Source organism: Microtus pennsylvanicus, chromosome 10, assembly GCF_037038515.1.
Source record: "Microtus pennsylvanicus isolate mMicPen1 chromosome 10, mMicPen1.hap1, whole genome shotgun sequence".
NCBI lineage: Eukaryota > Metazoa > Chordata > Mammalia > Rodentia > Cricetidae > Microtus > Microtus pennsylvanicus.
Genome location: NC_134588.1, coordinates 100717802 through 100728809, shown reverse-complemented (window position 1 = coordinate 100728809; position 11008 = coordinate 100717802).

The following is an 11008-nucleotide window of genomic DNA, read 5'->3' as shown; positions in this document are numbered from 1 at the left end:
CCTCAGACCACATTCCGGATGGAAATCTCCATTCCAGCAAGCTCCCTGGGTGAGCACTGGTTAACAGCACTAGCCAAGGACACGTTCTTGGCTGGCTGAGTCAGGGTGGTTATTGCTGTGGTGAAACACCGTGACAAATGTAACTTGGGGAAGAAAGGGTCAATTCCTTGGCTCATGTTTCCACAGCACTGCTCATCACTGAGGGAAGTCAGGACAGGAATTTCAAACAGGGCAGGAACCTGGAGGCAGGAGCTGATGCACGAGGTTATAGAAGAGTGTTGCTCGCCATGTGGCTGACTCAGCCCACCAGGGCCTGGGAGGCCCCACCACAATGGGCTGGGCCCTCCGCCATCCATCACTAAGAAAACGCACTCAAGGCTTGCCTGCTTCATCTTACTGAGCATTTTCTCACTTGAGGCCCCCTGCATTCCAGTGACTGTAGCTTGTGCAGTGTTGACAGAAAACTAGGCGGCACAGTGACTCGGAAACTAAATGTTCCAAAGTCCTTGCTCGCTATCGCTGTAGAAACAAAAGGGTTGGGGAGGAGGAAGGGAAGAATTAGGAAATCTGGTATCAGGGACTGGGGTTGTAGCTCACTTGGCAGAATAAGTTGCCTGGATGGCCTGAGGCCCTGGGTTTGGTCCCTCGTATCCGTGCGGATGTCGTAGTACATGCCTGTACTATTCCTAGTCATCCCCAGCCAAGGCCAGCCTGGGATGCTGTGAAGACACAAAATTAAACATTGGCCAGGGACATTTACACAGAGCCATTAGCCAACCAAACAAGAAAGCATTGCATCACCTTCAATGCCAGAGAAAGAAATTTCTATTAAAATCTGTACTGTGAGGGAAGATGGATCAAAGGTAGAGGATTTGCTGCTCTTCCAGAGGACCCAGGATGGATTCCCAGCTCACAACCACCCATAGCTCCAGTCTTAGGGGAGCCGATGCCTTCTTCTGGCCTCTGAGGGCACCAGACAAGCACATGGAGCACGGACGTACATACAGGCAAAACACACACATAACATAATAAAATAAATAAATCAAAAAACAAATACTGAGAATAAAGAAACTGTAAAGATAAAATCACTTGTCCATCAATAGGGAATCGGTTAAATAAACTGTGGTATATCCTTGTAAAGACAATTAGGCAGCTATAAAATGAGAAAGTTTTTTATATACTGTGAAGAAAAGAACTGTACCCTATGTGGAACCTTCTATAAAGACTGATTAACAGGTTAAAATTTCAATGATTGTGAAGAGGTATAAGTTGCAAGTCCTAATTACAACTAGGAGTTTAGTTACAACTTATCTTAGGCTGTAATTAGACCCCATTTATTGCCTACCTCTGTCTATGATCTAACATAGGTAGGGTTAGGCAGAGTTTGTGTGTGTGTGTGTGTGTTTGTGGTTGGGGGGGTGTGTTTGCTTGTTTTTTAATGTAGGACAGATTCCCAACCTCCATCAACATAGAAGCTAAGATAGCTATCGAATAGCAAGTGAGGCCTCCAGCAAAGGGTCCCCAGTTTTCGTCATCTGCCTACCCAATCTACCCACCAACATTACTGAAAAGGTGTCTGGATTTATGATGTTCTTCATACAGTTTCTATAAAACTTCCCATAACTGCCTCCACATTCACACTGATGCCCAGACCTACCTCAGCCTCAGGTTCACCTTGCCTTTCAGCGTTTCCACATGAAGGGAGGCAGGGAACCTGTGTTCCTTAGAGTAAGACTCCTAATAGAACGACCAGAAGCAACTTGAGGAGAGAAGGATTTATTGGCTTTCAGGTTACAGTCCATCATTGAAGGAAGCCAAGACAGGAACTCAAGGCAAGAACCTGGAGGCAGGAACCGAAGCAGAGGCCATGGAAGAACCCTGAACACTGCTCCTGGCTCATTTTCCCTGACTTTCTCAGTTTGCTTTCTTATACAGCCCAGGTCCAGCTACAAGGGCCTCCCACATCAGTCACTGTCTTAGAGTTTCTATTGCTATGATATAACACCACAACCAAAAGCAACCTGTGGAGGAAGGGGATTTGTTTCATCTTACAGCTTTGTAGTCTGTCATCCATGGAAGTTACAGCAGGAAACTGGAGGTAAAAACTGACGCAAAGGCCATGGAGAAATGTTGGTTACTGGCTTGCACAGCCTAGGGGATGGCACCGCTCACAGTGAGCTGGGCCCTCCCGCGTCAATCATCAATCAAAGAAAATACACCACATGTCAATCTGGTGAGTGCATTCTCAATTGAGGTTCTCTCTCCCAAAATGACTCTATCCTATGTCGAGTTGACATTAAAAATTAGCCAACACAATCACTATTCAAGATAATGTCTCATAGGCTTGCTACAAGCTAATTTGATGGGAACATTTTCTCAATTGAGGTCTCTGATGAAATAATTTTGATGGGAACATTTTCTCAATTGAGGTCTCTGATGAAATAATTTGCCTCCATTTTAAGCTTGAAAGCCATCTTACAGTAAAGACAAACTAGGTTCATTCCTGTTTATGATTAAACCTCTGTTTTTCAAGGATTGGACAATGCCCCTCCTGTAACCTTAACTACAAATGGTTCTGTACCACCTGTTTCAGGAAACAGTAACCATGCCTTTGTTTCAAGAAGCATAAGAACCATCTTGGAACCCTACCTTTGTTTCAAAAGGTTAGTTTGACCGCTTATGACTACCTTGTTATGACTACCTGTTGTTATGACTACCTGTGGTTATGCCCACCCTGCAACCATGTCTTTGTTTCAGGAGGTCATTATTACCAACTTGTTATATTCTGCGCCTATAATCTCACCTATTTCTCCTACCCCATTGGAAACCCCTACCCATGAGCTATAAAAACCTTGTCTCCCTCCTGTCCAACACTGGTCTCTCAAATCTTGTCTTAGGGGGAGGCAACCCATGGACACAAATAAAAAGGTTTTCTTTAACTACTTGCTTTAAATAGTTTGGTCATGTTGATTTGGATCAGTGGTCATTCTCCTTGAATCTTTGGGATTAATAGTACCCTCTTCCCAGATGACTCAGGTTTGTATTAAGATGGCAAAAAAAAAAAACAAAAACCAAAAAACCCTACCCAACTCTTTCTTCTGGTGAAATTTGGGGATTCTAACATGGACACACCTTCTTGGTGAGAAATATTGTGGTAGTTTGAAAGAAAATGGCTCCCAAAGGGAGTGGCACTCTTAAGAAGTGTGGCCTTTTTGGAGTAGGTGTGTTCTTGCTGGAGGAAGTGTGTCACTGTGAGGACCGGACTTTGAGGTCTCTTCTCTCAAGCTTCATTGTGATTGTCAGTTGACTTTCTGCTTCCGTGTGATGATGTAGCCAGCACCGTGTCTGCCTGCATGTTGCCAGGCTCCCTGTCATAATGATAATGGACTGAACCTCTGACAGCATTAGCCATCACCTCAGTGATGATGTCTTCTCAGTAAGAGTTGCTTTGGTCATGGCATCTCTTTACAGCAATAGAAAACCCTAAGACAGGTACTCTACAGGACCCATCTACTGTAGCAGAATTTTATTTTGACACCTGCTGACAGACACCGACATGTCTCTCCCTTTGGCTATGTATGAATCTGTTGGGAATCATAGACCTAATGGTTGCCTCAGATGGTTTCTCTGATCTCCCTTACTTGTCATGGAACCAACCAAAGTGTGCTGTGGAAATAGTACACAGTTAGAAGCCGTCCCAATCAGGGTTAGCAAGCTTCTGACCGTGACTACCCACCAGATCTATAGCTTCTTGGACATGTGTTCTCAACACCAATATAGCTATGTGAGGTATTCCATTGTATCTGAAATTTGCATTTCTCAGATAGCTAAAGTCCTGGCTAATTTTATTCAACTTGACACCAGCTAGAGTTCTCGACTGAGAAAATGCCTCCATGAGATCTGGCTGTAGGGCATTTTCTTAATTGATGATTGATTGGGGGAGGGCCTAGCCCATTGTGGGTGGTGCCATCCCTGGGTGGGGCTGGGCTCTTTAAGAAATCAAGCTGAGCAGGCTGTGAGGGGCAAGCCAGTAGGCAGTACCCATGCATGATCTCTGCATCGACTCCTGCCTCAGGTTCCTGCCCCGTGAGTTCTGCTCCTGACTTCCTTCAGTGACGAACAGCAATGTGGAAGTGTAAGCAAATAAACCTTTCCTCCCAAAGTTGCATTAGGTCATGGTGTTTCATCACAGCAACAGAGACCCTAACTAAAACAGCAAATGAAAACAGGACAGTCTTCCACAGGTTGGTGAGGCACCTGCAGGTCTTCCTTAGGGAACTATCTATACACTTTTCAATTTGGGAAAGTTGCCCACTTTCCCATTTTAATTTGTTCATTTTTTTGTTTTGTTTTGTTTGTTTGTTTGTTTTGAGAAAGGGTTTCCTTGTCTAGCCCTGGCTGTCCTTGAAGTAGCTCTGTAGATCAGTCTGGCCTCAAATTAAATGTGTGCAATACCACCACCCAGCCCAATTTTAATCAATTTTAAGACCACAGTTCAGTGTGATGGCGCACCCTTCCATCCCTGTACTTGGGAGGCAGAGGCAGGCTGATCTCTGTGAGTTCAAGAACAGTCTGGTCTACATAGTGAGTTCCAGCATGGCCAGAGCTACATAGAGAAATCCTGTCTCAAAATAAAACAAAACAAAAAAGTCTATAATTTGGTGCTACTAAGTGTATTCACAGCCTGTGCACCAACCATTAGTATTTATTTCCAGAAAGCTGTCCATTTTGACCAGAAACTCTGTACCTATTTTAAAAAGCAAACAAACAAACAAAAAAGCCAAAAACGTAGTTCCGTATTAGTTCCTATTATTATCTCTTACTCCCTCTGTCTCCGAATGCAGCCGATTTTTTTCTTTTTTTTAATTTATTTATTTATTAAAGATTTCTGTCTCTTCCCCGCCACCGCCTCCCATGTCCCTCCCCCTTCCCCAATTAAGTCCCCCCCCCAGCCCGAAAAGCCATCAGGGTTCCCTGTCCTGTGGGAAGTCCAAGGAACCCCCACCTCCATCCAGGTCTAGTAAGTTGAGCATCCAAACTGCCTAGGCTCCCACAAAGCCAGTGCGTGCAGTAGGATCAGAAACCCATTGCCATTGTTCTTGAGTTCTCAGTAGTCCTCATTGTCCGCTATGTTCAGAGAGTCCGGTTTTATCCCAGGCTTTTCCAGACCCAGGCCAGCTGGCCATGGTGAGTTCCCGATAGAACATCCCCATTGTCTCAGTGTGTGGGTGCACCCCTCGCGGTCCTGAGTTCCTTGCTTATGCTCTCTCTCCTTCTGCTCCTGATTTGGACCTTGAGATTTCAGTCCGGTGCTCCAATGTGGGTCTCTGTCTCTGTCTCCTTTCATCGCTTGCTGAAGGTTAATATTCAGGAGGATGCCTATATGTTTTTCTTTGGGTTCTCCTTATTTAGCTTCTCTAGGATCACTAATTATAGGCTCAATGTCCTTGGTTTATGGCTAGAAACCAAATATGAGTGAGTACATCCCATGTTCCTCTTTTTGGGTCTGGCTTACCTCACTCAGGATAGTGTTTTCTATTTCCATCCATTTGCATGCAAAATTCAAGAAGCCCTTTTTTTTATTGCTGGGTAGTATTCTAATATGTATATATTCCATACTTTCTTCATCCATTCTTCCATTGAAGGGCATCTAGGTTGTTTCCAGGTTCTGGCTCTTTGGTTTAATTGTAGTGGGGCGATCTGTTCTCGGTGTTGGGCGTGGTCCCTGCAGCCTGCTTCTGCTGCTGGGATGGTTCCCGCCGCCAGCAGCCTGTGTCCTCTGCTGCCACTCCAGTCCCAGCAGGTCCCAGCCGGTCCCAGCCTGTCCCAGTCGGTCCCCGCCGGTGCAGCCGATTTTATACTTGATCACTACAGTTCATTTTTAACCTTGTTTTCTCCTTTAGGACAGACCAACATAGAAGTTCTTTGACTTAAAATCATATAACTTTGAGAAAATAATTCCCTTTGTTTAAAAGAGAGGGAACGAGAGGGAGTCATTATGGGAAGCGAGGACCGTCACTCTCTCCTGTGGAAGTGGCCCAGAGCCAGCACCATGGCACATGCCTGCAATCCCTGCACTTGGAAGGCTGAGACTCAAAAACAAACAAAGGCAACAACAAACTCCAAGTACACACAAAAACAAAGGAAGGAGAAAACAGCCCCCGGAGAGCATGGGAAGCAGACCTTTTCCAGGCTCTGACTGCCGGCTAGTCTCCAGAACTGAGAGAGAAATGTTGGCTGTCTATGGGCCGTATCACAGAATTTCTCCATAACACCCAAAAAGACGAGGACTCCTGGAATGTCTTACCATGTTGTTCCTGATGTTCATAATTTGGGAAGCCTCACGGCTGGAGAGATGTCTCAGAGATTAAGAGCACTGGCTGCTCTTCCAGAGGTCCTGAGTTCAATCCCCAGCAACCACATGGTGGCTCACAACCATCTGTACTGAGATCTGTGCCCTCTTCTGCTGTGCAGACACACAGGCAGAGCCCTACATATATAATAAATAAGCATTTTTTTTTAATTTGGGAAGCCTCTGATTAAAAACAAACAAAAAAGAAAACCCGAAGTTCTCCCCAATCACACAATATATTTAGACTGACAAGTGTAAACTTTTGACCTGACCGCGCTCTCACAGACTCTGCCATGCGGTCCACGGCAAGTCTGAATTCCTCTTCTCTGCTAGCCTGTGCACAAATGCAAAGCCAGGATCAACAATAATACTGCTTCCTGCATATTCTGAACATGCACGGGAGGGCTTTTCTCAAGAGCAGAGCAACAGGAAAAGATATCTGGCTTCTCTCAGCAAAAGGAAGTGGCAGGACACAATCTCCACACTGTCTGCTGGAGTAGGAGGCAGAAAATGTACCTCTAGAACCTTCTTAGAAGATTCCTCTGACACACTGGTGTGTGTGTGGGGGGTCCGGTTCCTGTAGGAGTGACAGAAGGAATGTATGTGGAAATACAATGGTCTTTTTCTCTACTCTGCTTTCTCAGTAATCTCCCATGAAAATACTTTCTTCTTCTATAAAAGCTACCGAACCTTTGTTTTCCAATATAGGGATGTGTGGGAAAGAATACTCACAAATGGGTTTCATATCTTCTGCATGAACCCATCCTGAGAAGCATTTTGTACTCGCGGTGACATTATTTCAAAGAGTCATCTGAATCGACTGTATCTTTTTCTCAGTTGAAAAGCCAAAGTTGCAGGGTGGTGGTGGTGGTGCATGCCTTTAATCCCAGCACTTGGGAGGTAGAGGCAAGCAGATCCCTGAGAATCTGAGGACAGCCTGGTCTACAGAGTGAGTTCCAGGACAGCCAGGGCGGTTACACAGAGAAACTCTGTCAGAAAAAGGAGAAGGAGAAGAAGAAAAGAAAAGAAAGTTAATGCTAAGTTTTTCAGATACATTTGGAAGTATTAGCAAGAGATGGCAGTTGTGCGTGTATGTCGGCTTTCTAGGGCAGATCTATATTTTGCAGTTTAAATAACAGATATTGTTGTGAGGTACCCACCAGAGAAGACTAGGGGTTCAAGATCCCAGTGTAGCCCTGAGCTTGTTTCAAGGTGAGCTTTCCAGAACAAAAAACATATCCTGGGTTGACACACTTCATTTAACAAGAACAGTTAGCCAGAAGCAGAACTACGGGAGCCAAAAAGTAAGGTTAGGACATTTAGAGCCTTTCCCAGAACTCCGGACTTTGATGGATTAGGTCTTTGTTTTCGTTTTTGGCAGGTGGTGCTGTCTACGTGCTGAGTTTTGTTCCGTTGTGGAGTCAGTTGTGCTAAGGTCTCAGGGCCTGTTACAATATGTACTGTCTTCCAGTCGGAGCTAAGAAGTTGAGGGTTTAGCAGGGTTGGTAGCTTCTAGAAGCTGTGAGGGGTGAATGCTCCAGATATTTCTCCTTGACATGTGGGTAGCTGTTTCCCCATCTATATATAATCCCGCCTGTGTTTGTGTGTGTGTGTATATATATATATATATATATATATATATATATATATATATTTAATTTTTCTCTTCTTTGAATTGCATAAGCTCTGCTAAATTATCTTTGATAATGTTTCCTCCCACCACCTCAGATCTACTATGAAGCCTCCCTAGTGAGTTTTGTATCTGTGCCCTTAGCTTCTCACTTTAGGAATTCCCTTTGGGTCTTTATAATTTCTGTCCCTTTATTAGGACTCTCTGATATGGCATTGTCAATGTACCTTCCTTCTTTAATAATTTACTCAGATTCTTAGAACTGGTTGTTATGAAAATGCTTTCTGAAGTCCAACATGGACTTCACAGTTTCTGAAGTCCAACATGAAGGCCCTATCACTCGCAGTCCTTCACAGAGACTCCTCTCAGATTTCCCGCTGTTGCCCCAGGGATGGAGATCCTGTGGCTTTGGTTCTGCTGGACCAGTCCTTTCATGCACTCCAACAAGTTACAGCTGGGGTAGATAGATGTTAGGGCAAGCCAACTCAAAGCCCTGGAGGTGTCTGTTTGGTGGCTGAGTTGGCCAACCTGGGCCTCCACCTTGACCTCCACAGGCAAGGGGCAGGGCCAGCTCTCCCTTGCCCCAACTCCCACATCAGGCAGCCAGCAAGAGGTAAAGTCAGCTCTCCCACGCTCCAGCACCTTCACACTGCAGCCGGCAAGGGACAAGGTCAGCTTCCTAGCTTGAGGCGGCCAGCCAAGGGTGAGGCCAGCTTTCTCAGGGCCTGTAAGGTGCAGAGTCATCTCTCCCATGCTCATGCCACTGGGCCAAGCTCTCCCAGGACTGTTGAGAGGTGAGGTCAACTCAGCACCGGCCCTTGGACATCAGCATGACTTTAAGCAGCAATCCAGACCAACCAAAGGGCATCCTTTTGATGGTTATATGTGCCGCAGACATCAACACAGACCCAGGCTGTGGTAGGGTCATGGACCCAGACATGACCCTCAGAGGCAGCACAGGACACTCCCATCAGCCTGCTCCTCACCACCCTCCAGTCTCCAGTTCCTCCTCTCTCCACAGCACGTGAACCTCTGCTTCTCTTTCTCCTCAGTTTTGCTGGCATGCATGTGCTCGGTGTCACGGTCTTCTTCATCCATGCTGAGCCGAGACAGCAGACTTCTAAAGACTGTTTTTTAGGAAGGGCCTCAGAGCCCCTCCGGGTGTGGTCTGTCTCTCCCAGGGGATCAAACCCTGACCTGTTGCTCTGGGCTTAAAGGCAAAAGCAGCAACTGCTTCTTCTCTGACAGACATCCCTGCTTTAGGGACTGGTGATTGGCTGAGCTGTCTGCTCTGGCCATCTTATCTATCTTTTCCCTTCTTGAATTTGCTTCCTCCAAGCCAGCGGAGTGAGAGGATGGACCTGGGTGTTCCCAGCCCTCCACAGCTGGAGTGGAGCCTCCTCCGCTGAATCAGGGATGAGAGGCTGATTGGTGCCACGTCCCTGGAAAGTAGCCACAGCAATGTGGGCCACATAAAGGGGGGTGGAACTCCCCTCTGCCCCCCTCCTGCCACCTCCACTCCTCTGGGGGGACTATAATACTTGCCTAAAATTTGAGGGGAAGGGGAGCTGTTCTGAGCCACATCTGCATCAGGGACAGTTACTCTCCTTACTGGGATTCAGGTTTTCTGTGATAAACATGTGTGTGTTTTCTGTGATAAACATGTATGTGTTTTCTGTGATAAACGTGTGTGTTTTCTGTGATAAACATGTGTGTTTTTTCTGTGATAAACATGTGTGTGTTTTCTGTGATAAACATGTGTGTGTTTTCTGTGATAAGCGTGTATGTTTTCTGTGTGCTCCTAGAACATTTCTGGAGACTTTCCCCTCTCCATTCTGGAGGGGGCACTGTATATTTTGTACCTGTATAATGCACACATTTAGAAACTGGACACACTCTCTATGGATCAGTCACATTGAACAGGACACGCTGCTTTCTCTGAATAGCCAAGATCAGAATTCTGTGGTCTAGCTCCCAGTCCTTGAGACGCTGTCCTCTGAATAAACTATATGGTACTATATGGTGCTTGGAACACAAACAGTTCCAACCTGGGGGGTCTAAAGGAGCTGCATTCAGGGCTTTGGAGGAACCAAAAGGGTCAAGTTTGAAGAGAACCCTCAGTTCTCATTACCTCAGCTACACGCACACACACACACACACAGACACACACGCACGCATGCACACACCTCAGTGCCCAGCACAGCAAGGAACCTTTCTACAGAACCAGAGCTCACGGCAGACAGTCATTTCCCCAGTTTGATGGGCAAAGAATGACAGAAGACACCTGTTACACACAGATTCCAGGTGCACACCCAGCACGGTATTGACTCTGTTGGTTCTGCCAAGTCTGGAGATGTTTTTTTTTTGGGGGGGGGAGCTTTTTGAGACAGAGTTTCTCTGTAGCTTTGGAGCCTGTCATGGAACTCGCTCACTCCATAGACCAGGCTAGCCTCGAGCTCACAGAGATCCATCTGCCTCTGCCTCCTGGGTGCTGGGATTAAAGGTGTGTGCCACCACCGCCTGGCAGTCTGGAGACTTTTAATAATACTTGTTATAGTTTTGTTAAACTTTCACTGTTGTGACTGCTTCGATGTGGTGGTGATGGCAGCTATGTGTGTGTGTGTATGTTTGTGTGTGTGTGTCCACAGAGTTGTAGGCAGAGTTTTCCTGTCCTGACCACCCAGGCCCAAATATCTGACTCAGAGGCTGAATATAAATTATTAATACTTGGCCAATAGCTCAGGCTTATTACTAACTACTTATTACTAACTAGCTCTTAAAACTAAATCAACCCATTTCTATCTATCTATCTATCTCTCTGCCCTCTGTCTCCACCATACCTCCCCCCCCCATCATGAGCAGGTCTCCTCTGCTCTGTCCTCCCATCATGATATACTACATGGCAACAGGTCAAGGAAGGACAGATTACAGATGGAAACTGCTAGAACCATGAACCAAAAGAAACTTTTCCACTTAGAACCCAATCAAACTCAGGTATCCGTAACAATAAAAAGTTGACCAACATA